Genomic DNA, 15,878 nt, shown 5'->3' on the forward strand with positions numbered 1-15,878 from the left:
TTAAAATTAGTGCATGTCCTTTTTTAATCAGAGTTTTATAATGTTGCCATTATTTGCCCTGAAGACAAGGACCATTTTGATTGTTTTTGTATAGTGCATTGCTGTGCATGCAATTGCGTATGCGTTTTATTAAATGCTGTAAACAAAAAACAAAAAAGCAGTTTAAATGGTGTGGCTTAAAAATGTTAAACATTTCAATGCATTAACTACCAAATGCAACAGAAACTGTGTTCTATTGTTTACGTATGACCAGGGGGATATGGACAGGGAGGAAATGGATACAATTTGTATTAATATAGTCTACCTCATGACAGTGGAGACTGACTTGACTCATGTAACACATCATTCCCTATTACCAGTGAAATAAACATATCTTTATACATTAAAGGCATATGTGATTTTTGTAATTTATGGGCGGACTGTCACCCCCCCCCCCCCATCCAACTCGGAATTGCAAGTCGGGACCTCTGGCCTCTTTCTAGAGCTCCGACCTGAAGATCGCTGACGTCATCATGATTCAACCTTGTTTTTTTCCCCAGTTGTCTTGAAAGAACCAAAAACATTCAGAGAATGCCAGACTTTGATGACAAAGTTTGATGACACAATTTACACATGAAGGACCGCCGCGCCACCTTCCTGTTCAAGTGAGCACAGCACAACAAGGTGAGTCCAAAAATGTATTTTATGCTGCTGCATAAATTATGTTATATGCCAGGGAGATATGTATACTGTAGCTAAGAAAGTAATACTAAGTGTATGTTTTGTAGTAAGCTGTTAGTAGCCCATGTGCCTCACCCTAATAATTTGGTCAATTTTCCGCTCTTAATTTCGCCTACTGTTCTGACTTGGTGGTGCACATTTAGCCTATAGCCTGTTTTAGAGAAATTTAATAATCAAATATTGTAAGAACTTTCATTGTCTGCTTATATGCCCCCTTTATTTATCCTACGGTTCTGACTTGGTGTACAGGGAGAATACTTCAAGAACGGCCCATGTTCTGAATTCTGTCGCTGTACATTTCAAAGGTGCTGAACAAATAGTTATATTGACTACGTCCGTCCTAGCTTGCTCATTAATGTCTTAGTTGAAATACAGATTGCCTCTTATCCGCTCGTCGTCCCCTTATGCCATAGTTTGTACATCTCAATTGTCAGTAGAAACCACATTTGTTTAAGCAAGTCAGCCATATCAGCTATGTTTTTTTAAAAGGCAGTAAATGAGGCTGAATGAACTGTTTCGCTACCAGACAAGGCTCCACTGATAGCCAGGTGTAGCGGTGGTAAGGTGTTGGGACTGCTGTTGGGACTCTGCTGTTGGGACAGCTTTATGATGGCCCTAACATTTTGTGGGCACCATTTTTCACCGTTATAGTGGCTTTGCTGGCATGCATCTAAAAACATTTTTTTTAGTTTGCCCCAACAAAATGTACATGCTAAAATTGCCACTGTGTGGGCGAGCGATTTGCTGATGTCAACGTTGAGAACAGTGTGCTCCATGGTGGCGGTGGGGTTATGATATGGGCAGGCATAAGCTACGGACAATGAATACAATTTCATTTTATCGATGGCAATTTGAATGCACAGAGATCCTGAGGCCCATTGTCGTGCCATTCATCCGCCACCATCACCTCATGTTTCATCATGATAATGTACGGCCCCATGTCGCAAGGATCTGTACACAATTCCTGGAAGCAGAAATGTCCCAGTTCTTCCATGGCCTGCATACTCAGCAGACATGTCACCCATTGAGCAAGTTTGGGATGCTCTGGATCGACATGTACGACAGCTTGTTCCATTTCCTGCCAATATCTAGCAATTTAGCACAGCCATTGGAGGAGTGGGACAACATTCCACAGGCCACACAATCAACAGCCTGATCAACTCTATGTGAAGGAGATGTGTCGCACTGCTTGAGGCAAATGGTGGTCACACCAGTTACTGACTGGTTTTCTGATCCACGCCCCTACTTTTTTTTAAAGGTATCTGAGACTAACAGATGCATATCTGTATTCCCAGTCATGTGCAATCCATAGATTAGGGACAAATGTATTTATTTCAATTGACTGATTTCCGCACGGTGCATTCTGGGCGATTCTGGGATAAGGAGCGCTCTCCTTCAAGGAGTGAATGGGAGTCTATTGGGCGCTAGCTCAAAAACCCAACATTAGCACGAATTTCGTCAACAAGAAGTACAACATTACAAATATTTTCCGAAATAAGTAACTATCTTGCTATCTTTGGAATCGTGATATTACGTACTTTCGAGGAAAATAGGCACGTTTCTCGAAATATACACTGACTTTGAGAAGGGATTGCGTGATGATTAGTTTAGCAACCGCGTGACGAAGCATGACAACGTGAACGCGATTGGTTGACAGTTTGCTGAGTGGGGTGTTCTATATCATGGAGCTCCGCCCCATAGGGGAGCTCTGCTCCTATTGGTTTACCCACTGCCCTAAGGCAGCATCAGCCTGAGACAAAATTATGCACACACCTGCAGCCAATAGGAGTACAGGTGTCCCTATAAGAGGGGACGCTTCCCCTCAATCAGCCTCCCTTTATCTTCAGCGACTGGACTAGACTGAAGAGCCAAGAAGAGACGAAGAGAAGAAGTCTCAGGACGAGATACGCCGTCGGATTTTCCAGTCATCGACGTCGTCCTAGAATGAGCACACCAGGAGATTTTCCACCCCCAAAAGCTCTTTTCAGAGCTCAATGCCGATGCTCCTCCATGACGGCTGTGGACTCACACAACTTATGTTTCATGTGTTTGGGCTCACAGCACGCCAAGGAGGGCATCAGCAATCCCCCTAATTGCGCCAGCTGCGCCCTCCTTTCTTTAAAGGAGAGGAAGCAGCGCTGGGCGTTTTTTAGGGAGGATATTCCTCTAGAGGACGTGCTGTCGGTGCTAGCCTCTGCTTCAGAGGTATCATCAGATGGCGCCGACTCAGGAGATGACGGCGATTATGGGGAAGAGACGGATATTCCGATGGAACAATCCGACCCGCTGACCAACACGTTCAAGCCCCCCTTTCCCTTGGAAAGCGAGAGGGCTTGTAGTTCCCTGGGCGATGACGACACAGGCTCTGAGAGATCAGTAGCCCTGTCCTTCGCTGCAGCCTCTCTGCGTTCGGATTTTCCCGGACTCATTGAGAGGGCTGCTCGACGCTTGGAGATAGCGCTGCCCACCATTCCCTCCGCACTGGAAGTGGATATGATGGAGGGCGGCCCCTATTCTCGGCCAAGGAGGGCGGCAGAGCCTTTGGCTCCAGCAATGCTCTCACTGGCAAAGTACGTCGAGGGCTCATGGGAGGCAACTCTGGCGGCGCGTTCGCCGGCCAAGTCGTACCTCCCATTCACCAGAGTGGAAGGAAGGCACCAGGGCTTCGCTAAGGGAATCCCCAAGCTCGAGAGCACCCTGGCTGCGTATCTCATGCCGGGTTCGAGTCCCTGGCCCTCTTCTAAAAAAGCCACCTTGTTTAACCACGGGTAAGACCGAGCTGGACAGGGAGGAGGTGCAGGAGGCGCCCAGAATTTCTGGCGCTATTCTTCATCTAACTCAGGCTTCGGCTGTCTGTGCGGGGAGGTCCATGGCCACTTCGGTGGTCGCGGAACGACACCTGTGGTTGTCACTGACAACCATGAAGGAAGCAGACAGAGCGTCGCTTTTGAACGCCCCCCTCTCTGACGACGGACTCTTCGGAGTCGCCGTCAAGGAGGCGACGGAGCGTTTCTCTAAACTTGACGAGGAGAGGAAGCAGCTGGCCAGACACCTGCCACTGGCTGGGAGGTTAGGCCCCGTGACCCAGAAGCAGTCCACCTCCACCGCCCAGAGTAGACCAGGTTCTACTGCGAGGCGTCGTGCCCGGCGCCAGAAGGCGGCTACAAGCAGCAGGAGAGTGGGCCCCGCCCCCCCAGCAGCTACGGTGGCCCCGATGACGCAGCCGGCGAGGGAAATCGTCAGAACGTCGACCTGGCAGCCTAAGGGCGGCCACAAGAGACGGCGCACATGACGGGACGCGGGGGAGAGGATAGAAGATGGCGCAACGACAGTGTCGAATATGCCCGCTATTCCCCCCCACCCTTCGGTTGAGGGGATGGGTGAGAATGTTGTTGTTGATGTTATATGCAATAAAGAGTTGGCTCCACCTGACTTTGTCAAAAAAGAGCCCCTTTTACATAATACATCCGAGAGTGTTCGCCCTACCTCACTCCCTCTCTCTCTCTCTTACCACTCTGAGTGCCGCTCAGCCCACCAGGGGTGCGTTGCTGAGCGCACACATAATGTAGGTATAAGAGAGGTATCAAGGCGCCGCCTTGTATTACCTCATAAAGACCTCACTTCACAGACTCCTAGGAGTGCTGTAGAAAGTGTCTCACACAGCAGGCTGCAGTCTCAGTCAGATAATGGCAGGATGACGCAACCGCTATTCGGGGATGGCGCACTGTCTCAGGCTAAGGCCTCTGTCAGTGCAGTTCAGACCCGTGCTGCGTTCACGGAGGGCCGGAATACTACGGTTACGAGTTTAACCAACGTATCGGCGCCCCCGATTCTCTCAGAACGCGCTGATGCTCACCACGCTGAGTGTAGCTCAGCCCACCAGGGGTGCAGAGCTGAGCACACACAGGAGGTGAAGGTTAAGAAGGTATCAAGGCGCCGCCTTGTGTTGCCTCATAGAGACCTCACATTACAGACTCCTAGGAGTACTGTAGTGAAGGGCTCTCATAGCGGACTGCAGTCACAGCCAGATACTGGAATGATGACGCAATCGCTTTCTGGGGATGGTGCTCTGTCGCAGGCTATAGCCTCAGTCAGTGCAGTTCAGACCCGCGCTGCGTTCACGGAGGGTCGGTACCCTCTCACGCTGGCTAGACCAGACGTTGCAGAAGGGTTATGCCATCCAATTCCATCGGACCCCGCCCCCATTCAGGGGAGTGGTGGAGACGGTGATGAAAGCGCCCGAAAAAGTGGCCGCTCTGGTATCAGAGATTACGGAACTTTTGGCGAAGGAGGCTGTCACAGTAGTTCCCCAGGAGCAAAGGAACAAAGGGCTATATTCGCCCTACTTCCTGGTGCCCAAAAAGACGGGGGGAATGAGGCCGATATTGGATTTACGCATTCTCAACGAGAGCGTAACCAAACGGCCCTTCCGAATGCTCACGACAAAACGTCTACTGGAATGTGTCCAGAAAGGAGACTTTTGTACAAGCATAGACCTAAAGGACGCGTACTTTCATGTGCCGGTGCAGCCGCATCACAGAACGTTTCTGTGATTCGCCTTTCAAGGGGTGGCGTACGAATACACGAGGACGCCATTCGGGTGCGCCCTGGCACCTCGCACGTTTTCCAAGTGTGTAGAGGTGGCATTGGAACCGTTGCAGGTGGCAGCTCCCATCACGTCTCTTTTGAAGGGGGGTCCGGTGCGTCTGCAGTGGTCTGCCGAGGCGGACAGGGCGTTTGGGAGGCTGAAGGACCTGTTTACCTCGGCTCCAGTGCTGGCGCATCCGGATCCCTCTTTACCATTTCAGGTAGAGGTGGACGCATCTGAGGCCGGTATAGGAGCCGTGCTTTCACAACGGTCAGGCGCGCCACCTAAACTCCGCCCCTGTGCCTTTTATTCCAAGAAGCTCAGTCCGGCGGAGCGAAACTATGACGTAGGGGACAGGGAGCTGTTAGCCGTGGTACAGGCCCTAAAGGTGTGGAGGCACTGGCTCGAGGGGGCTCAACACCCTTTCCTCATTTTGACGGACCACCGTAACCTGGAGTACATCCGGGCAGCGAGGAGGCTAAACCCTCGGCAGGCAAGATGGAATATGTTTTTGACCCGGTTTACATTTAAGATCACGTACATCCCTGGGTCACAGAACGGTAAGGCAGATGCGCTGTCTCGGCGGTATGACACGGAGGAGAGGTCCGTGGAGCCCACTCCCATACTGCCGGAGTCGTGTCTGGTGGCACCGGTAGTGTGGGAGGTCGATGCTGAGCTCGAGCGGGCGTTACGCACCGACCCTAGTCCACCGCAATGCCCGGAGGGTCGGAAGTACGTTCCGCTCGAGGTTCGGGATCGATTGATCTATTGGGCTCACACGTCACCCTCCTCTGGACACCCGGGTATCGGCCGGACAGTGCACTGTCTTAGTGCCAAGTACTGGTGGCCCACGTTGGCAAGGGATGTGAGGGTTTATGTTTCCTCCTGCTCGGTGTGCGCCCAGTGTAAGGCTCCTAGACATCTGCCTAGGGGTAAGTTACTACCCCTGCCCGTTCCACAACGACCATGGTCCCACCTCTCGGTGGATTTCCTTACTGACCTTCCTCCTTCACAGGGGAATACCACTATACTGGTCGTTGTGGACCGGTTTTCTAAGGCCTGTCGTTTGCTCCCCATGCCGGGCCTTCCTACCGCCCTGCAAACTGCCGAAGCCCTATTCACCCATGTGTTCCGGCACTACGGGGTACCCGAGGATATTGTGTCTGATCGAGGTCCCCAATTTACCTCCAGAGTCTGGAGAGCTTTTATGGAGCGGTTGGGGGTCTCGGTGAGCCTCACCTCGGGTTACCACCCGGAGAGTAATGGGCAGGTGGAACATGTGAACCAGGATGTGGGTAGGTTTCTTAGAACATACTGCCAGGACCGGCCGGAGGAGTGGGCAAGGTACGTTCCCTGGGCCGAAATGGCCCAGAATTCCCTACGCCATTCCTCCACTAACCTAACCCCTTTCCAATGTGTGTTAGGTTACCAGCCGGTTCTGGCACCTTGGCAGCAGAGCCAGATCGAGGCTCCTGCGGTGGATGAGTGGGCGCGGCGCTCGGAGGAGACATGGAACGCTGCACACGTCCACCTGCAGCGGGCCCTCCGACGTCATAAGGCGAGCGCCGATCTCCACCGCAGTGAGGGACCGGTGTACGCACCTGGTGATCGAGTCTGGCTCTCTACCAGAAACCTGCCCCTCCGCCTGCCCTGTCGGAAACTGGGTCGGCGGTTTGTAGGGCCATTTAAAGTCCTGGGAAGGTTGAACGAGGTGTGTTACAAATTACAACTACCTGTTGAATATAAAAGTATTAACCCCTCGTTCCATGTGTCCCTTCTCAGGCCGGTGGTAGCTGGGCCACTCCAAGAAAGTGAGATCAGGGAGACTCCTCCGCCCCCATTGGACATCGAGGGGGCACCGGCGTACTCCGTGAGGTCCATCTTGGATTCGAGACGTCGGATGGGGGGTCTCCAATATCTAGTGGAGTGGGAGGGGTACGGTCCGGAGGAGCGGTGCTGGGTGCCGAGGAGAGACATTTTGGACCCGTCTCTCCTGACGGAATTCCATCGTGGGCACCCGACGCACCCTGCTCCGCGTCCTCCTGGTCGTCCCCGAGGCCGGAGTCGTCGCACGTCTGGAGCCGGGCGTCAAGGGGGGGGTACTGTCACGGTTTCGGCCGAGGCTGCCTCTCTTCCTTGTTCGGGCAGGCTTCGGCGTTCGTTGTCTCCGGAATACTAGCTGCCACCGTTGTATGTTTCATGTTCGTTTGCTTTTGTCTGTTTGTTGTGACACCTGTTTTCGTTTAGCGTAATTAGTGTCCTATAAGTTTCTCGTTGTGTTTGTCTAGTGTTGTGTGTTATTGATTTTGGTCTGTCGTGTGTTGGGCTTATTTAGCTATTTCGCTCGGTTGAGCTTACCTCCACTGCGTTGGAGTGTTTACGCACCTGTTTAGTGCGCTTTTTGTTTGTTCGCCTTCGTGCGTAATTTCGCCTTCGGGCAAGTCGTGTCGTATTTTCCTTGTTGGAGATTTACTAAAGTCTGTTGGACTATACTTCGGTGTCCTGCGTTTGATTCCACCACTACACCCACCTACAGCACTCGTGACAGTGGGACTGAGGAGACAGGTCTCTTTCAGGTCCGCTTCTGGTAGAAGGACATATTTTGGCATGACTCCTGACTGACATGTTCAGTACAGTAGAAGGCATGCATTGATCTGCCATCAGTGAATAACTGGATTGAGGTGGAATGATGAGGGATAATAGTAGTAACCTTGGTTACGGTACTATTAGACCGGTCATGACAATTTTGACGGAATGTGACATCATCTATCTGCTTGTTCAGATTAGTATGAATCATGTTCTGGGATCTGCCCACTAATCTCTGGGGTTCCATTGATTGAGTGGGGCTGGCTACCGTGTACACAATGTAGAGTGACACTTTGTGTTACTCCATTAGTGGTCGGTATTATTGTAACAGGATATTGAGGTACCATCTATCTGCTAGTACAGATTAATATGGCCCGTATTCTGTTGATCTGCCCACTAGACATTGGTGTTGCCATTGGACTAGGTGGGGCGGGTTTTATCCGATGACGCAGTATATTGTGACACTTGTATGGTGATACAGTGGTGCAGTACTGCGGGATTTGGTTGCAGCCATTGCTAGGCCTGACCTTTTCATTTTGATGGGAAGTGTTGGACTCGGCAGGGAGTACATTTTGGAGCGTTTCGCTCCGCCTTAAACCAATAGGAGCAGAGCTCCCCTATGGGGCGGAGCTCCACGATATAGAACGATAGTTACCGGAGTGTAACTCCAGTTCTATGAGTGGAGCGGAGCCCCATAGGACTTAAGGCCCTGCCGACCCTCTCTAGTCTCGCTGAAGATAAATATCTCGGGAGGCTGATTGAGGGGAGGCATCCCCTCTTATAGGGACACCTGTAATCCTATTGGCTGCAGGTGTGTGCATAATTTTGTCTCAGGCTGATGCTGCCTTAGGGCAGTGGGTAAACCAATAGGAGCAGAGCTCCCATATGGGGCTCCGCTCCACTCATAGAACTGGAGTTACACTCCGGTAACTATCGTTATACGTTCCTTCATTCATTGGATTACTATCTCCTTTCTCGAATATCTCTGGCAACAGTACCATGCAATGCACCCTCGACTAAACAGGCAGACAAATAGGAAAAATGTGCTAGACCCTCCATTAAATTAAACATTTCTCAAGGTAGGAATATCGCAAAAATCTGATCAATGGCTCATTCGAGAGAAGACATCCTCCCGAGTTATGACATCGGCCAGTATTGAAATCTGACATGTATGATAGATGTTTTCGCGATCTAAAAGTCGTATTCCTATTAACTTCCAGTGAAGTGAGAGCGACTTTATCACAGTACTACATCATACCGGCCGGATTTCTGTCTGCTTGAAAACATGAAATTACCCAGGGAAACAGTAGAACATCACTCAGAGATGCACAAAAACAATATAACATTCAAAATGGGGGAACCTTTCCTTTAAAATTGGGTGTTGAGGGACCACTTGTCACATTGGCCAAGGTGTGTTTGTGTTATGATAAACAATGCGTTTTCTGTCCAGATAAAGATATTGATACAGCATTGAAAAAGACCTTCCACTGACTAAATGTTTTTTTGTTTTCCAGTCCAACAGGAGTGCATCCCTCAGACCTTCCGGTGCATGGACATCCTGTGTCAGTGTGATCCGAGCGCAGGCGTCCAGTTGTGGAGACTACAGCACATCGAGCCTGTGGACGGACAGGTCAGTCACTCATCAAATATAATACAATATTGTGTAAAACATTGCATTTGTAGATGGGATCGATATTTTGACTTTATGTCCCCTTTCCCCCATGTTTTAGACATGAGGCGTGACATACAGAACATCAGTTTCACCCCACGAGAAGCAGTGCATGATCGATCAACGCCACCCTCAGCAAGGAAATCTGCTGGAAGTGATGTACTCTCACACTCTCACTCTGGGGGTAAGACATAATTTAAACATCACAGATATACTGTAAATTCCCACAGTGCCCATGATAAAATGCAATGTGAATTGTGTTGTATTACTGAATGAAACTGTGAGGAGATGCACTCAGACCAGCCTTTGTGATTGAACTTATATTAACTACATTACTTTAGTTGGCTGCTTTGAGCAAAACTTTTATGTAACATAACCTATTCTGTGAGCCTAGTGTATGTGTATGAACTATGTGGAATATTTATGGACCATTAGCTTCCCTGAAAACAGGTACTAACAGAAGAAGCAATATGAGTCTGTCAGAGGTTGTCACCCTGGATGGGGATGGTGATGGAGGCTTTGGTGGTTCACACAATGAAGAAGCAGGTGTCCCTTCCAGTGATGTGGAGCTGACCTTGGACCTGGTGCCAGTAAGGATGGTCTTCACAGAGGCGGTAAGACCCTCCCTCCTTGATATACAGTACCAGTCAAAAGTTTGGACATACCTACTCATTCAACCGCTTTTCTTTATTTTTGCTATTTTCAACATTGTAGAATAATAGTGAAGACATCAAAAATATGAAATAACACATATGGAATCATGTAGTGACCAAAAAAGTGTTAAACAAATCGAAATATATTGAGGTCGGGGGATTGTGGAGGCCAGGTCATCTGATGCAGCACTCCATTACTCTCCTTCTTGGTAAAATAGCCCTTACACAGTCTGGAGGTGTTGGGTCATTGTCCTGTTGAAAAACAAATGATAGTCCCACTAAGCCCAAACCAGATGGGATGGCGTATCACTGCAGAATGCTGTGGTAGCCATGCTGGTTAAGTGTGGCTTGAATTCTAAATAAATCACAGACAGTGTCACCAGAAAAGCACCCCCACAACATAACACCTCCTCCTCCATGCTTTGCGGTGGGAACTACACATGCGGAGATCATCCATTCACCCACACAGCGTCTCACAAAGACACGGCGGTTGGAACCCAAAATCTCAAATTTGGACTCCAGACCAAAGGACACATTTCCACCAGTCTTATGTCCATTGCTCGTGTTTCTTGGCCCAAGCAGGTCTCTTCTTCTTATTGGTGTCCTTTAGTAGCGGTTTCTTTGCAGCAATTCGACCATGAAGTCCTGATTCACACAATCCCCTCTGAACAGTTGATGTTGAGATGTGTCTGACTTGAACTCTGTGAAGCATTTATTTGGGCTGCAATTTCTGAGGCTGGTAACTCTAATAAACGTATCCTCTGCAACAGAGGTAACTCTGGGTCTTCCATTCCTGTGGCGGTCCTCATGAGAGCCAGTTTCATCATAGCGCTTGATGGTTTTTGCGACTGCACTTGAAGAAACTTTCAAAGTTCTTGAAATGTTCCGTATTGACTGACCCTTATGTCTTAAAGTAATTACGGATTGTCGTTTCTCTTTGCTTATTTGAGCTGTTCTTGCCATAATATGGACTTGGTATTTTACCAAATAGCGCTATCTTCTGTATAACCCCCCTAACTTGTCACAACACAACTGATTGGCTCATACGCATTAAGATGGAAAGAAATTCCACAAATTAACTTTTAAGAAGGCACACCTGTTTGTTGATATGCATTCCAGGTGACTACCTCATGAAGCTGGTTGAGAGAATGCCAAGAGTGTGCAAAACTGTTGTCACGTTCGTTCATAGACGGGTCAGACCAAGACGCAGCGTGATATGCATACATGTTTATTTAAACTTAATAAACACTCGACAAAACAATAAACGAAACGTGAAGTCCAAGGTAGACACAAACAACATGCCTTATCCGGAACAAGATCCCACAACTCAATAGTGCCAAATAGGCTGCCTAAGTATGGTCCCCAATCAGAGACAACGAGCGACAGCTGCCTCTGATTGGGAACCACACCGGCCAACATAGAAATACCCATACTAGATAGAAAACATAGAACTACACAACATAGAATATACACACCCTGACTCAACATATAAGCGTCCCCTGAGTCAGGGCGTGACAGTACCCCCCACCAAAGGTGCGGACTCTGACCGCACAACATAAACATAACAGGGTAGGGGCCGGGTGGGCATTCCGCCTCGGAGGCGGATCCGGCTCAGGGCGTGACGACCTCTCACTCTTCGCCTCCCTGTTGCGCCCCTGGTCTGGTCTAGACCTCGGCGCGTTGCTTCCCCTCTCCTTCCTCCCACTATACTCCAAGCCCTGTCTGGACCCTGGTGTGGGAGACCCCGAACCTGGAGAGGGGCTGACGTCTGGGTCTGGACTGGAGCCGCTGACCGGAGCTGGACCGGGCACCGTGGAGCGGACTACTCAGGCTCCGGACTGGAGCCCGGTGGAGTGAACTGCTCTGGCTCCGGAGTGGAGCAGCTGACCGGAGCTGGATCAGGCACCGGTGGAGCGGACTGCTCTGGCTCCGGAGTGGAGCAGCTGACCGGAGCTGAACTGGGCACCGGTGGAGCGGACTGCTTTGGCTCCGGTGGAACAGGCACGGGCCGTGCCGGACTGGACACACGCACCACTGGCTTGGTGCGAGGAGCAGGAACAGGCCGGACCGGGCTGGCGACGCGCACCACTGGCTTGGTGCGGGGAGCAGGAACGGGCCGTACCGGACTGGCGACGCGCACCACTGGCCTGGTGCGGGGAGCAGGAACAGGCCGGGCCGGGCTGGCGACGCGCACCACTGGCTTGGTGCGAGGGACAGGAACAGGCCGGGCTGGGCTGGCGACGCGCACCACTGGCTTGGTGCGAGGGACAGGAACAGGCCGGGGCCGGGCTGGCGACGCGCACCACTGGCTTGGTGCGAGGGGCAGGAACAGGCCGGGCTGGGCTGGCGACGCGCACCACTGGCTTGGTGCGAGGAGCAGGAACAGGCCGGGCCGGGCTGGCGACGCGCACCACTGGCTTGGTGCGAGGGGCAGGAACAGGCCGGGCCGGGCTGGCGACGCGCACCACTGGCGTTTTATCTATAATTTCTCTTCATCATTTATTTTCATATGACAAGGATTGAAAAGGATTTGCCAGTAGATTGTCAACTTGATTCATGATCATCATGAATCAAGTCGACAATTTAAGATTTTGAAAGTATGATGTTGACATGATCAGTCCAATCAAAGCAACTGTAGATATAACGTGATTTGACGTAATTTTATCTGTGGCCAATGATCTTGAACCTTCTTGGAATGGCACTTCTAATGTAACTCTATGGCAGCACCCAAGGGGCTTGAATTTTTTAGCTCTCCCCATAGATTTTGCGGTGACGTAGTGTCCCCATGAGTGCCAGAACACTGAGTCAATCACAGAGGACATTACCAACCCCTACGCTCCTTATTTTCCGGTGGCTACCCCACCACCACAGAAAGCACTGAGCTAGGCTGAAACACCTGCATTTTGGAGCTGCCTTACTCAAGAAAGTATTGTTTGCAAACTGATATGTGACACATATTAATGCCAAAATATTTTTCTTTGCTAAACAGGTGGGGCTGAATGACGGGTCGCCACTGGTTATCACTCATCTAAGTCTGGTATCCAGGGTAATCTGGTTAATGATTACATAATTGATTAAGTGGCTCTTTCCTTGTAGAATGTTGACAGCAGTATATAACATATTATATTGCTATGATGCTCAAACTTAACCTAATAGCTACACTCACCGACACAGTATCAACTTTATCCCTCATGCTGGCCCTGACAAAAGCGGTAAGTTGCCCCTCACTATAGCTGCACTTCTCCACATGGCCAGACTTCTAGTGGTCTTCTCCCCTTTTAATACTCTTATGCTCATCCTTGAAAAATGCCATAAGTTCTGAAATAGACACCAAAGTTGACAATTATCTAGGCTAAGTAATACAAGACGCTTTTTTGATCTACTGCTCTGCTAACTAGCTAGCTAAAGTGTAGTCAGTGGCTAGGTAAGACAGAGAAAGGGGACAGAAGAAGTTCAACACTTTATTCATTTCAATACAGCACGTGGATTTATCATGGATTGGGCACAGGTCTCTGATCGTGCTGGTGAACGGTAGCTGACAGTGTCGGCTAGAGATGACGTGCAGGAGCTTCCTGCAGGAATTTGTAGTCTTGCTGAGGTCTTCTTTGTTGCTAATTAGCATTTAAAATTTTTGAGAGTAAATTGAGATGAATATATTGATAAAACTCACCTTGTCCGAGAGAGAATTAAATGGTTATCTTAACGTCAAGCCAAGGTAAGCCTACACCAATTGGTGTGTGAGTGTGCAATATCTCAGTTCGCCCTTGCATTCCTTCTAAACAACGAATTTTTTTGCAACTTTGGCAAAGGGTAAAGTCTACAAAACTTAGCTATATTATATTATAGTTTTGGAAGCAGAAAACTCTATTGAGATCAAATGTTTCATTGATGAGAAGATTTGCAGAATGTCAGCCAAAATCCATCTCGCTCCATCTTCTCCCACTGCTAGCCACTGGGCTTCCTTTTACCACCATAGTTGGTAGTGAGTGACAACGCCAACCAGATGCTTCACATTTATACATCCGGTGAAATATCTGTCTCATTGTTCTGTCTGTGACTATACTTTTGCAGGAGGAAAAGCAGGCACGGTAAACCTACTCATCTTCCTAATATAATTATGAATGCACGCCTTGATCCACACACCATCTAGGCTTAATAATAGGACGATGAAACTGACTTATTAATTCCTCTCAAGAACATAATTTCCCTGTAAATGTAAAAAATGTGTGGCATGTGCTGAAAAAAGGTTGACCCGGGAGTGAAAATTAATTCCTGTCTTGTCCAGTCAGTTTTTTCCCCGTAGGCATAGGCTACTTACTATCCTGATCCCGCAACAATTCTACCGCAAAACTTTCCTGTACCGTCCCTGTCTCATTTTTACACACAAAAATAGCTGCTCGTCTGTCATGCCGCGTTCAAAACAACTGGGAACTCGGAACTGGGAAATCTCTGACTTGTGACTTCAGTGTGTTCAAGACAACTGGGAGCTCCGACTGGGAAAAATAGTTTTGAATGGTCATCCAACTCGGAATTCCAAGTTGGAAACTCAGGCATCTTTCTCGAGCTCTGACTTTCCAACTGAAGATCACTGACGTCATGATTTGACCTCGTTGACTTGAAAGCACTTGTCACGCCCTGGCTCTGGGGACTCTAATATGTTGAGCCAGGGTGTGTAAAGTCTATGTGTTTTGTTCTAGGTTTCACATTCTAGTATTGTTGTTCTATGTTGGCCAGTGTGGTTCTCAATCAGAGGCAACGTGATTCAGCTGTTGCTTGTTGTCTCTGATTGAGAACCATACTTTAGCAGCCTGTTTCCCCACAGAGTTTGTGGGATCTTGTTTCTAGTCTGTTGTGTTAGACCGTGAACTGTCACGTTATCGTTTTGTTCGTGTTGGTTTGTGTTTGACCATTGACTGTCACGTCATCGTTTTGTTGTTTTTGATCGTGTGATCATTAATTAAATAAATATGTTTGCATTCAACGCTGCGCCTTGGTCCTCCTCTGTTCCCGACGAGCGTGACAGAAGAAACCACCAGAACTGGACCAAGCAGCCTAGTGAGGAGCAGAGAGGGTGGACTTGGGAACAGTGGAGGAAGAGCTTCGACTGGGTCAAGCCGAATGAGGAGCTGAATGGCGGGAATTGGAAGCAGAAGAGCGAGAGTTGGGCGAGAACTATAGAGGCCTGGCCCACGGGGAAGAGAGACTCCCAGAAAATTTTTAGGGGGGGGCTCACGACGTCGGGGCAGCAGGAGGCCGCGATAGAGCGGTCCAGCGGGTTGGCAGAGGAGGCCGCCAGGTTACGGGGGCCACTGGTCGAAGAGGGGATGGAAGGTGTAGAGGCACGGCGAGAGGTACTGGGGTGTGTTGCCAGTCCGGTCCGGCCTGTTCCTGATCCCCACGTAGGGCCAGTGGTGTGTGTTCCCAGTACGGTCCGGCCTGTTCCTGCCACTCGCACCAAGTCTACGGTGCGCGTCGCCAGCTCGGCCCGGCCTGTTCCTGCTCCCCGCACCAAGCCTGTGGTGCGCGTCGCCAGCCCAGTCCGGCCCATTCCTGCTCCCCGCACCAAGTCAGTGGTGCGTTTCGTCAGCCCTGTCCGGCCCGTTCCTGCTCCCCGCACCAAGTCAGTGGTGCGTTTCGTCAGCCCAGCTCGGCCCGTTCCTGC

The sequence above is a fragment of the Coregonus lavaretus genome (genome assembly GCF_964263955.1).
Source record: "Coregonus lavaretus genome assembly, chromosome: 20".
Classification (NCBI taxonomy): domain Eukaryota; kingdom Metazoa; phylum Chordata; class Actinopteri; order Salmoniformes; family Salmonidae; genus Coregonus; species Coregonus lavaretus.